Below are 13,544 nucleotides of genomic sequence, written 5' to 3'. Positions count from 1 at the left end.
TAAATCCTAATAAATTCATTTTAATTTCAAAAATTATAGAAAAATTATTTTTAATTCTGACTTTCTTAAATAATGATTTAAAAATTATTTTTGGGTTTTAAAAATTAGTAATAATTATTTATAATGATTAATAAATGGAATTATCAGTATTTAATTAATAATAATTCAACCGTTAGTCCGTTTTGCGTGAAACGAAAGCCTGTTAACTCAGAAAAATGAATCCTTTTCATTAAAAATAATATCAAAGCTTAATTTTTTTTAGAAGTTAGTTGATTTTGTGACTTGTTTGATTATCAGTCAAGTTACGTGCCGAGACGAGTCCGAAAAATTCCGGAAAAATGGGAAACGAGTCAGATAACGATCAGTTGAGTTATCAGCGAGTCGATTTTGGTTTTAAAAATTATTTTAACCATAAAAATGATTATGTGATTATGTGCTTATGTGTATTACGTGGTTAATCGAGTCTCACTTGCTTATATGTAATACATGAGTCAATCATAAGCGCATGGGTAGATGTTAGGATCAGTTTGAAGTCGATTCAAGATGCAAATGAAGTACGACATGTCTTAACCAGTCTGTTTTGCCAACAGAAGCTAAGCCAGCCAGGCCAGTTGAGTCGGTAATAGTCCAAGGTGATAGACATAAGTGATTCAATTGCAGTAAGTCGCGCAGAAGGCAAGTTTTTCCTCTATTCTACCTTCGGAATAGTGATATTGATTCAAATATTTATCACATTTACATTCTCTTGATTATTGTTCTTGATCACTAATATACAATCCCTATTCCTTTGTTCATCTTTCATTTCAATTCTTGATTTCTCCATTTCTTTGGATTCTTGATTCATATTCTGTTGGTAACACATGGAGATTGATATATTCTAGTGTTTGGAATATATCAAAGCATACCGATTGTCCCGGTTGCTAAGCGATGGACTGGATAATGATATTTTGGGATTGAGTGTGTCTTAATCCTGAGGACCGGGATGACTGGTGCCTCGACGTGGGCCGTAGTGCCTGGGTACCCGACTGGATCTATATACTGAGATATGGATCTGCATTATATTCTGACTGATCAGCAGAATATAGATGCGAACTTATGTCCAGTTTAGTTTATTTGTACTCGCCAGTAATGGCCTTCTTTCTATTCTCGTGAGGTTATATCTTGGCAGATATACCTGGGATGGCGGATTCATTTAAAATGCTTTAACACTGTTTATATGTTTGTGGACTTGTTGAGCAACTTTTGGCTCACACCTTTTGTTGTTATTCACCTTATTGTTTTCAGTTAAGAAGGAATATGAAACCAATCAGGACTCGAGTGGTAAAGAAGCGAGTCAAGCCTCGGGATCCTCTTATACCCAAGGTGTTGATCCCAATCCAGGAAGAAAGCTTTGAGTTGCCCGAGCAGGTGGAGTGTTGATAGATAGTAGGTGTGTGTGTTTGAATAAAAGTTGAACTTAGCTTAAAATGAATTAGAAAATGGTTTGTAATAAAGAGAGTTTGTAAGACTTTGAATGTTGGGTTGTAATAAAAGTAGTTAGTGGTTCTTGTTTTCATACTTCAACCTAAAAATATCCTGGTTAGTGTTAAAGGGGTTTAATTTCATTTCTTTATTAATTGTTAATCAGATTGTATAGGTTTGGTGATTAGCTAGGAACCCCCAGACTTATACCCCGGGTCTGGAGGGCGTTACAATTTGTCACCCGAGGAACTGAAGTGCTCTTATTGAACTCAAGAGATGTCCAGTGTATGGTGTCACCCTTAGCAAGTCGAATTTCAATTTTCGTAGATAGTACTTCATGCTTACAGTTTGTACCTTATCCATAAGAAGGTTCTGAACATTATTATTGTTTAATCAAACAACAAGTACAAAAATAAAGTACATCCCTTGAAATAATTTTTCCAATTCCAACTTCATCAATTAATTTCAGTTCGATTATATATCTTACATTGATGGACTCTAAGACATTAAGAAACAACTTAAATTCAGAAATAAAAAATCTGCATAAGATTATGTCAAACAGAGAATAGTAAGCAAACAATCAATATCCAAGACAAGCGCGACCATGAACAATAACCATGAGGACTCGCATATAAATCTTGAATACGAATAATCGAGGTACTATCAGCTGGAAAATTTAGATGCCCATTTTGTAAATTTATAAATACTTATTATCAAGATGCCTTGTATTAAAAACTAAATCTAGGACATGGACGAAAACATTATGTTCTCAAAGGTGATTCATTTTTGAACTTAAACAACTCATATTATGCCAAGATACGTTATGTTACATTGCTCTTGCATTGGAAATTAACACAAGGGAATTACACAAATTATAAGCAACTAAAAATAAGACATAAACAATCAAACATGAAGTATAAATAATAGTAAAAATTATGACACACAATTTACATTCGAAGAAACAATATATATATATATACACACAAGTTCAGTTTAAACTTACTAACATAGCAGGTAATTTGACAAGTTCAAATCCTCAAAATTAATTATGACTTACAAGAAATTAACACTAACTACTTAAAACCTGTTATTTTCATCGATTGAAAGAACCATCCTTCACTTGAAAAAATGGGGGAGAAAAATATGGAGCTCCCCACTTGTGTCATTAAATTTCGGGTCTTCAAATTTTAACTTCTTCGCTATCAAATCGCTCTCCTTCTTTTCAAACACAAGTTTCTTCATTTTTTTTCTCTTGTTTCGAGTTGAGATTCTGGAGTATCTTCAACAACCTGGCGTAAAAGAGACGGGAATTTACTATTTTTGGGTATGTATAGAAATGAGAGGGACATCTCAAAATAGTAAGTGTATAGTATTGAACGGGACAGAGAGAGTATATAACAGTGTTAGCTAGACTTTTTAGCTAACTGGTGGTGATGGTTGGATATTCTTTTACCCACTATAAACACCTTTTTGTAAGGCGTATATCCTTAAAACACAAAAAATGAAACACTATATTCAATACATCACTTTAACAATCACTCATCTGTACTCTTGATAACATATACATACCTGTTTGAAAATCTATACTTACACATATAGATACATATAGAGAACTAGAGAGTTTGTATTCACACAATCAATGGAGTCTACAATATCTATAGAACCGGCTGATTCAAACTCACCAGACTTGCTGATTTTTCAATCACTCGCTATATGAAGAATTCACTTTGATTACTTTGAATTCGGTAAAAACTTTGTCTAAGGTTATTGTGCAACCTTGTCGAACCAAGTTATGGCGTGTTTTGAGTTTTGTAGTGTTGTTTGGGAGTGGTGAAATTGGCAGTGGTTATGTTGGGGTGGCCATAGAGGCGATGATGACAGTGCCTTGGGCGTATCCTTTGAATACGGCTGTGTAGGCCTACCGCCTCATCTGCACTCTCACCAATAATTCACCAGGAATGACGGCGTCTCTACTTGACACTACTAAGGGCAAGCGTATCAAGGTTAAAACTATAAAATGATTAGCGTATCCACCTAGACATTGAAGGAAAGGGAGCATATCAGATTTATGCGTCAAAAGCGTAATCGTATTCACGGTATCTGCACTTCACCAGCATCACGATGCATTACCTTCATACGTCAGACTACCCGACGTATCATTCTCATGTAGTTGGTCAAACTCACAAGCTTATGCATCAAACTTTGAGGCGTATATGGTCAATACTACTTCATATAAGGTGTGTCCAGTGACCTCCAATGAGTTGTAAGGTCTCTCCATCTTTATCTGTATTTTATAAGTAATGTAACCTAGGTGTTGTTACAGTTGGCGTAGCACAGGATACCCCTTTGGAAAGGGCATATCCGGTGGGTAATTAGGGCGTCAAATTCCCAGCGCAAGTATTTTGGCTTTGGCAGGTCAAAAAGTGAGTAAAGAGGGCCTTCGCCCAAAAGAAAAGAAAATGTTATATATTGAATGCTATGAAATGTAACACATGGGGGTGAATGTGTTTCTTGGATTTTTATTTATTTTTAAGCTAGTTAGATTATGGTTGAACAAAGCAGATAAGATATGTAAAGATATTATGTTTCTCAGAATCACATAAAGCACACAATATCAAAAACTCACTTAATTGTGTTAATTAAGTCCGTCTTGCTACAAATCCATGTTCTTGAAAATTAAGAACTTAGCCTCTATCTTGAGAGAATATAAGAAAACCAAGATCTGTTTGTTACTCCTAAACTAAAGTCCCGTGCATGTTTTATAGACAAGCAACACAGGTTTACAAAACTTGCACTAAAATATACTAAACCAATATCTAAAGCAACATTGTCTATTTTCTTTTCTGGTGTTAGAAAATTTGTGCAAAATCTTACTGGTCTGTGACCACCCTTTGTCTAGTGAATCTTGGCCCTTGATCTTGTATTCTTCAAGCTGCTTTTGTAGACTTTCCAATTCTGTGAATGAATTGTTTGTTGACTAATAATCTTGAATCTTGAACTTGTCTATATTCTGAATTTTAGATAGTATGTCGAGATCTCCAATTGTTCTATAGATAAGTGACATATCTATAAGTATAATGACTTATCGATATCTTAGGTTCTTTATAGGCATATTTGACTAGTCAAGATCTCCAGTTTTCTAAATGTGAAATGGCTTGTCGATATCTCTGAGATCTCTACATGTAGAAGTGACTTGTCGATATCTCTGAGATCTTTATATACATCATTTGACTTATCAATATATCTGAGATCTCTATACGAAAAATTGAAATGTCGATATCTCCAGTTCTCTACATCTTCATTTGACTTATCGATATCTCTAAGATCTCTACATGCAGAAATGACTTGTCGATATCTCCAGTTCTCTACATCTTCATTTGACTTGTCGATATCTCTGAGACTTCCCTCTAAGTCATTTTGGACTTCTCTACAAGTCATTTTAAACTTGTTCAATGACTTCTTGATATACCTTGATCTGTGACTTGTTGATATTTTGACTTAAAACATTTTTCATAGAACAACATTATTCAACTCCAAGCATCTACATCTTTTCTCTGAGGCATGATCATGACTTGATATTCTTCCAGAGTTTATTCCTTAACTTGAAACTGTTCACAGAAAAATCCATCAGTCTTATCTACTAATTTTTTTTACAGAATCAGGAAATACAATTATAAAATACAAATACTGATTATCATACAACTTAATCTTAGGAATGTCAATACAACTTAGTCTTGTTATTATACAGGCATGTCTTGCACAACAATCTCCCCCAATTTGTGAGAAGATTGCTTATCACAAATTCATGCCTAATAACAAGACTAACCCCAATCTAAAATAATTACATTAAAATTAACAGATCGTCAAATACACTTATTATACATTGATTAATTATATCAGTTCAAAATTTCAGACATCAGATGAGTTTCTCATAACTAGGTTCTTTCATAATGAGGTCCTTAATATTTACTAGCACTTCAAGTTCTTCAATAATTTGTGTCCCTCTTAAGGCTTCCACCAGTTTGAGTCATTCTTCCAATGAGTAATTGTAGAGATAATTAACCCTGAATTTTGAAAATATGCCAACTTTAATGTTCAAAAAATGTCCATCTTTTGAAATTCTACTCTACCCCCTTGCCTTGAGTTCATTAGATATTTTCTCAAACATCTCAATCTCCTTTACATATTGCATTTCTCTTCCTTCCCTTTCAGCCTTTATTCTAACATGCCTTATATCCCCTTCTCTCAACCTTTCAGATATCACAGCCTTCCACATTCTTGTGCTAGAATCTTTATCCTTCATCAAACTTATCACTCTCTTCAATTCTGTGGTTGAAAATGCTTTCATTACTTCTCTATTTAGCAAAATGAAAGAGCCATCCAAGTAGTAGATTCTGACTTCTCTCAGAGAGACAACCCAAATTTCGACTATCTCCTCAGCTAGTTGTTGGTGATTATCTGTTATGCTCCCAATTATAGGTAAAAAAATCAGCTTGATTGAAGCAGTTGCAGATAACACCAGTATTATCTTGAATTTTCTTTGGTTTTCTCCCAACATTTTTGAAGTGAGTCTTGATTGGAGGCTTGAATGAAGGTAGATTTGAGATTTTCTTTAAAGAGACATGCCTGGTTGTGATTGGTATTTTTAGTAAAAAATTTGCAGTTTGTTTGTAAAGGTATTTGTGTTTTGAGGTTGGAGTTTGTTGAGTGTTTGATTGGCTAGGTTTGAGAGTTTGAGTTAGAGTTTGTGATATTTGGATTCCTTGTACATCTTGTTAAGTTGTTATCCCTTCTTCATCTTTTCTCCTCCCTTTACTGTCATCCTTCCCCTTCTTTTCTTCTTTCCCCTTCTTCTTATCATCCCCCTTGCTGCCAGTTGCTTTGCTAGATTGACTTGGATTTGAGCCAGAAGTTTTTTTCTCATCTTTCTTCTGCTCGTCATCATTCAAGTCATCCTTTGTATTGATTTGAGTTCTCGGCAATATAGTTTCAGCATTTCTTAGATATCTACTCAGAATCTTGATAATTTACTCATCTTAAACAGTCTTCATCTTCTTTTTCTTCAGGCCAATCTCCAATGTCATGATCAATCTTAAGTTGCGCATAACATGATATTTACAAATCATGAACTGTTTGCATTTTCTGGTTGTAGAGCAGATGTAGGCCACCTCCTTACTTGGTTGAAGATAGGCTTTAGGAAATGCAGCAATTTGTGCCTTTTTAATCTCTCTAAGTAGTTAAGTATCATCTGAAATCACCCTGTTGACTTTCTCAATGATGACATCCAGCTCAGATGCTCTCTTGGATTGAAGATTTGATAGAGACACTTGTATACACATGTCTACACCACAGTCATTGACATTGGCAACAATCCTCTTTTCTCGGAAATTTCCATTGATCACTAACACCATTCTCAGAAAGTTTATATTTTTAACCAAGACCCATTTGTATGTGATGTAGTTGTTATTTAGAGAAACTCACAGTGTTTTAAGCAGTTCATCGAACTCCTATTCAAGGCAAGGTCATTCTGCAGCCAACTGAAGTCTGTCTTTACCAACATCATGTGTATCTTGAGTGGTTTGGATTGTGGATTTTGGATTGGTCACCATCTCCCCCTTAGTCTGGTTAGCAGGCATAGAGATTGAATGTAGAGGGATCTGGGATCTTACAGAGTTAGCTGTTTCTGACAGAGGTACATTTAAAGCTCCCATGATAGCTCATAAGAAAACTGAGTTTTGCATTTGGAGATGCTTATGGTGATCTACAAATGACTTAATATCCTGTTGCTGACTTTAAACCAGGGAGGATAATTGAGACACTTGAGCTGATAGAGAGATATTGGATGCTTAAGTTCTGTGACTTGAGTCTGAAGATTCTGTATCTGAAGATTGGTTGAGGTGGATATAGAGGTTAAAGGTTGAGAGCTGGTTGAGAGAGGAACACCAAAAGTAGCTTGAATTGAGTCTTTAATGCCTTCCATCAATAAGGCTAAAGGTTCATATATGGATTTGTGAAGCTGCTCCAACTTGACCTTGGTGTCATTGTTGCTTGTTATTTGCTGTTGGACAACTTCATGAAGAGCTAAAAATAATTGCTTTAGATTCTTGATGTTGATCTCTACACTAGTCAAATCAAACGTGGCCATCTTCTCAGCAAAGTTGTTGAACTTATTTTTGATCTCAATCTAAGATGGCACAAGTTAATCAATTCTGTTTGTCAGCAATTTCTTGACCTTTTCTTCATGACTATCCAGTGTCTTTCCAATGCTTTACCAATGAAGTGGAAATCCTTTAGCTGTGCTTTGTACACCTCTGTGATAACATCATATACCTCTTGTGGACTGAGAACCTTGGCATTGCTCCCTAAGATGGTGACATACGCTTCTGTGAATCTAGTCAAGGCCTTATTCATATCCAAACTGAAATCCTTAGATAACCAATCATCTCAATTCCCATCCTGCTTAGCTTCACCAATAATTTATTTTGCTTTTCTCCACATGTTCTTTGTATGACAACAAGATAGCTTGATAATCCTTATTGGACATCTCAGTTGTAAGTAACTGTTGGGTAATGTTTGCAAGTCCAGCCAGTTGGTCTACAAGAAGGTCATTTATTGTGATTGGCTGAGTTTGAGCATCCTGTAGTCATTGAGATATGAGATGATATGGTTGAGGTGTAGTGTTTGAGGTTGATGGTTGGTCTGTTGTGGTGTTGGGGATTGAGATGGTAACAGTACCTGTGACATGAGTCACAGTTTGACTCAAAACATGAGCCGTGGTTGTGATAGTATGTTGTTCACCACTAGTGAGAACCTCCATTTGAATTAGAGGGGAGTTGACTAGGTTACTACCATGTACCATAGCTTCAAACCCTTGTTCCTCTTGCAAGGAACTGGCACTTAAATATGCTATACATGCCTCCCCAATAACTGGATTATTGGCAATTTTACTCCCAGCTTCAATTGTCCGAGCAATATCAGCCAGGGTTGTGAGGGGAGTTGTCCCTGCTAGAGGAACCTCCAATTAAATTGGAGATGATTTAGGTGGCTCCGCCTCAAGAGGACCACCCTCAAACCTCTTAATCTGTGAAGATTGTTGGGCACATGAAGGTGCTAGAGAATTTTGCACACGGTCTTTAGTTAAAACTGATGAAACCCATTTGTTTGTGTTGGTGTCATCAAGGTCTACCCCGACATGTAGCTTCTTACCAGCTGAATGTAGTTTCTAGGTGGTGATCACAGTTTCTTGAACTATGTCACTTGATTTTGGCAAAACTTGAGATGAGGATTCAAGTTTTTCATTATAAGAAGAAAAAAATTATGAAATGAGATTTGTGAGATTAGAATTGAGTGTTGGTAACTCCCCCTGAGTAAATGAGGGAGTTTCAAATGATGGGCTCTCTTGGTGTGTGCCAACTAAATTTCTTCTATCACCAACTTGAGAGTGCTAAGGTTGGGGTGTAGGTTCTTTACAGATTACAATTGGGAGAATGCTTGATTTAATAGAGACACCTTGTTGAGAAGATGTCTCTAGAGTCTGTTTATTTTCCTCTATTACAACTGCATCTTTTTAGGAAGATGCAGAGGTGGTTACTTGAGTGGTCAACTCAACTTTCTTTGTCTACTTTAGATTTATGACCAGGTTAGACTCTAGTTGTGTTTGTTTCTCACCACTCTCAGATATTATGGTCAAGGGTGCATTCTTTCTCTTCTTTTTACTCACTCCACCATTTTGAGAGGATGAAGTGGTTGTTTTCCTAGCTTCTAATGGTAATGGAGAAGTGGTCTCAGTTGTGGAAGGCCCATATTGGTTATCCTGTGTTTGTACTTCCACAGGTACATGAGCCATAACTGTACTAGATATGGCACTAGACCTCATGTCAGGCATAGGATAAGAGTAGCTCCTAAATATCTCCAATATAAAGTTAGTGACATTTAGGGCTACCTTCACGTGGTTCTTTGTAATTAGTGACCAAAATAAGATTTTGGACATTTGTTTACAATTGCCTATTTTAGTTCTATTAATACCATCAAGTAAATGTATGTATGCAACTTTATAATTTAAAGTAGACATAATAAACCTAGAAAAAAAATCCTTAACTCTGTTTGCTAATGGTATTGTGATCCTAGTGTTGAGTTCTTCCAGAATAAATAGCCCCATTGTGATACCTTTATTGTTGTCTCCAAAAGTTACCAATGGGCCAGCCATCTCCTCAAATTGTGATAGAAGGGCCTTATCACATGTCATATGTCCAGAGCATCCACTATCAATGATTCACATGACTCTCTTCATCTTTCCCTGCAAACAATAAGGATTAAGTGTGTTTAGCTACCCAAGTAGTGTGGGTACTTTCTTCCTTTTCACAGAAGTTGCAGAAGTAAAATTTGATGATTCAAAAATAACAGTTTTTATTAATATATTTGCATTTTCCTTTTTAGTTGTAGATCCAAGATTAACTTCTTTGAGATCTACTCTCGATTTATGATAGCTTGTCATTACTTTCATATTCCAAGGAATGAAATCAAATCTGTCACAGAATGAATAGGAATCTTATGTCAATGCCTCATTGTATTTGCAAGCTCCCAACTTTGGCTCACTAACAGGCTTTTTACAAAGGTGAGTTAGGTGACTTGTTGAGCCATATTTTTTACACTGCTTCATGGGAGCATCTGCAACAAAAACATAGTTGTTGCTCTTGTTCACACCTATTTTCCCATTCTTGTTCTTTTTCTTTTTCCTAGCATTCTCAGTCTTTACCTCCTTGGTTGGTGTCTTGATAACTTGAGTGACTACTAGTTTCTTTTCAGTTTCATTTGTGGGAGTGGTTTATGCATCCTTCTTTTCACTGTCTTCATCTATAAGTTCTTGTTTGATGACCAACTCAACCTCACTGAAAATAACCTCACATGCCTTCAAAAAGGTTGTATTTACTTTTATCAGCACAATTGGGACATTTTAATCTACAATTTCTTTTTCTTTGTCACATTCATTTTTCTTGTTTCTGTTGAGGGCATCATAGTCCAAACCAATATCTATATTAGCACATGGTTTATTTTTCTCATGGTAATGTCCAACCAACTGAGATGCATTTTTAAAGGACTTCAATTTTACTTCATTCTTTTCCTTTTTTTTTCTCAGCACTGCTTGAATTTTACTTGCACATTTGAGCTTGTTTTTCAAATATTCATTAACTTGCTTGACTGTTTCAAGCTCAACAAGCTGCAGCTCCAACTTTGTTTTTCAATCTTAAGCTTCTCATTGATTTTTGACAGTCTAGTAACTTCCTCAGTAGCTGCTACCATGCTTGTGTGGATGCGAAACATCTCTACACTCATCATTTTAACAATTTCTTTATATTGGCTTGTATTTAAATCAATTTTTGTTAGAGTTGCTACCTCTAATTTTGATATGGATGATTCTCCTTGCTCTAAAGCCATGAGTGAATAATTTCCAAATTCTTCATTATCATCATCTTCATCACTGCCATCTCAACTCTTGCCTTCAGCTATGTAAGTCTTTTCCTGTTGTTTTCTCATGAGAGCTTCTTACCTTGCTTCCAACTCCAAGTAGGCTTTGTTCTTTTTCACTTTCTTTGGCTTCCTACACTCAGTTGCAAAGTGGCATAACTCATCACAGTTGTAGCACCTAATTTTTGATCTGTCAACAAATTCAGTTTTGTAGCCACCTTTGCCACCTGAGTTGCACTGAGTTTTTCTAGAAAGATAAGCCATTGATTGATCCATTTCATCTAGTTCACCAAGGGTGTAATATTCATCATCTTCTAGCTCCAATATGACTTATTCCCGGGGCTCCTTGTTCTTTGCTCAACTGCATGAGTGACTGGAGTTTGAGCTTCTTGTTCATCTTCAAGCATTATACTGTCATTGACCATCAAGGCACTAGATCCATCAACTACATGTCATTGGTTTTCCTTCAATGACTTTCTTTGCAAGATCTCAAGCTCATATATTTTCAACATCCCATATAAGACCTCCAATATCATTCTGCTTAAGTCTCTTCCTTCTCTAATAGCAGATATTTTATGTTCAAGATGGTGAGGAAGGGCAAGCAAATATTTTAGGTTAACCTCCCCAACTTCATATTATATTTATCATAAAGTTGCAAGTCATTAATCAATTTGTTAAATCTTTCAAAAACTTCAGTAATTACTTTTTAGGTCTAGCCATGAAACCCTCATACTGAGACACCAGTATCCTCCTTTGATTTGACTTCCTCTGTACCCTCACATATAATTTCAATTTTCTCTCAAATCTGTTTGACTGTGTCACAGTTGACAATGTTGTTGTATATTACATTGTCAAGTGACTCAATCAGTATTAACTGCAAGCCATTATCCAGTGAAACCTTTTCCTTTTTAGGCTCTGTATATATTGCAGGGTCTTTAGGGGAAAAATGAGTTAGTATGACCATATATCCATCAGTAGACTCAGGAACCCTTTCCATAGAAATGAAAGGTCCATTCTTCAAAATCTGAATGTACATAGGGTTGGCCATTTTTATGAACATCATCATCTTCTTCTTCCATAGTGTGTAGTTGGTTTTGTCAAAGGATGATATCTTGATACTGCTTATCTTTTGAACACTCATTCTTCCAATATATTTATTTGTTTACTTTCAGATTTTGCTCTGGTACCACTTGTTAGATATTAAATGCTCTGAAATGTAACACAAAGGGGGGGGGTTGAATGTGTTTCTTGGATTTTTATTTATTTTTAAACTAGTTGGATTATGGTTGAACAAAGCAGATAAGATATGTAAATATATTATGTTTCACAGAATCACACAAAGCACACAATATCAAAAACTCACTTAATTGTATTAATTAAGTTTGTCTTTCTAAAAATCTGTATTCTTGAAAATTAAGAATTCAGCTTCTATCTTGAGAGAATACAAGAAAATCTAGATCTTTTGTTACTCCTAAACTAAGGACCCGTGCATGCTTTATAGACCAACAACACGGGTTTACAAAACTTGCGTTAAAATGTAGTAACGCAATTTTTAAAGTTATCTTGTCTATTTCCATTTCCCGTATTTGCAAATCTGTGCAGAATCTTGTAGGTCAGAGACCATCCTTTGTCCAGTAAATCTTGGCCCTTCATCTTGTATTCTTCAAACTGCTTTTGTAGTCTTTCCAATTTAGTGAATGGATTGTTTGTTGACTGATAATCTTGAATCTTGAACTTGTCTGTATTCTAAATTTGAGATAGTATGTCGAGATTTCCAATTGTTCTATAGAGAAGTGACATATCGATAAGTATAATGACTTATCAATATCTTGAGTTCTCTATAGGCATATTGGACTTGTCGAGGTCTCCCATTTTCTATATGTGAAATGACTTGTCGATATCACTGAGATCTCTACAAGAAGTGACTTGTCAATATCTCTGAGTTATCTATATACACCATTTGACTTATCGATATCTCTCAGATCTTTTAATGAGAAATTGACTTGTCGATATCTTCAGTTCTCTACATCTTCATTTGACTTGTTGATATCTCTAAGATCTCTACATGCAGAAATGATTTGTCGATATCTCCAGTTTTCTACATCTTCATTTGACTTGTCGATATCTCTGAGACTTCTCTATAAGTCATTTTTGACTTCTCTACAAGTTAGTTTGGACTTCTCGAATGACTTCTCGATATATCTTGATCTGTGACTTGTCGATATCTTGACTTAAAATATTTTTCATAAAACAACATTATTCAACTCCAAGCATCTACATATTTTCTCTGAGGCATGATCATGACTTGATCTTCTTTCAGAGTTTATTCCTTAGGTTGAAACTGTTCACAGAAAAATCCCTCAGTCTAATCTACTAAACATTTTTACAAACTCAAGGAATACAATTATATAATACAAATATTGATTATCATACAACTTAATCTTAGGATTGTCAATACAACTTAGTCTTGTTATTATATAGGTATGTCTTGCACAACAAAAAAGAAAATAAAATGTGTTTTAAATGAAAAAAGAATTTATTGATTAGTAGTAGTTATAATAATAATTTTCTACTTTATTAAACAAACTGCCCCTGATATTTAGAAAAAATGTTAATTT

The sequence above is a fragment of the Apium graveolens genome, chromosome 8, assembly GCF_009905375.1.
Source record: "Apium graveolens cultivar Ventura chromosome 8, ASM990537v1, whole genome shotgun sequence".
NCBI classification, from domain to species: Eukaryota; Viridiplantae; Streptophyta; class Magnoliopsida; order Apiales; family Apiaceae; genus Apium; species Apium graveolens.
Note: the sequence above shows the minus strand (reverse complement) of the source record.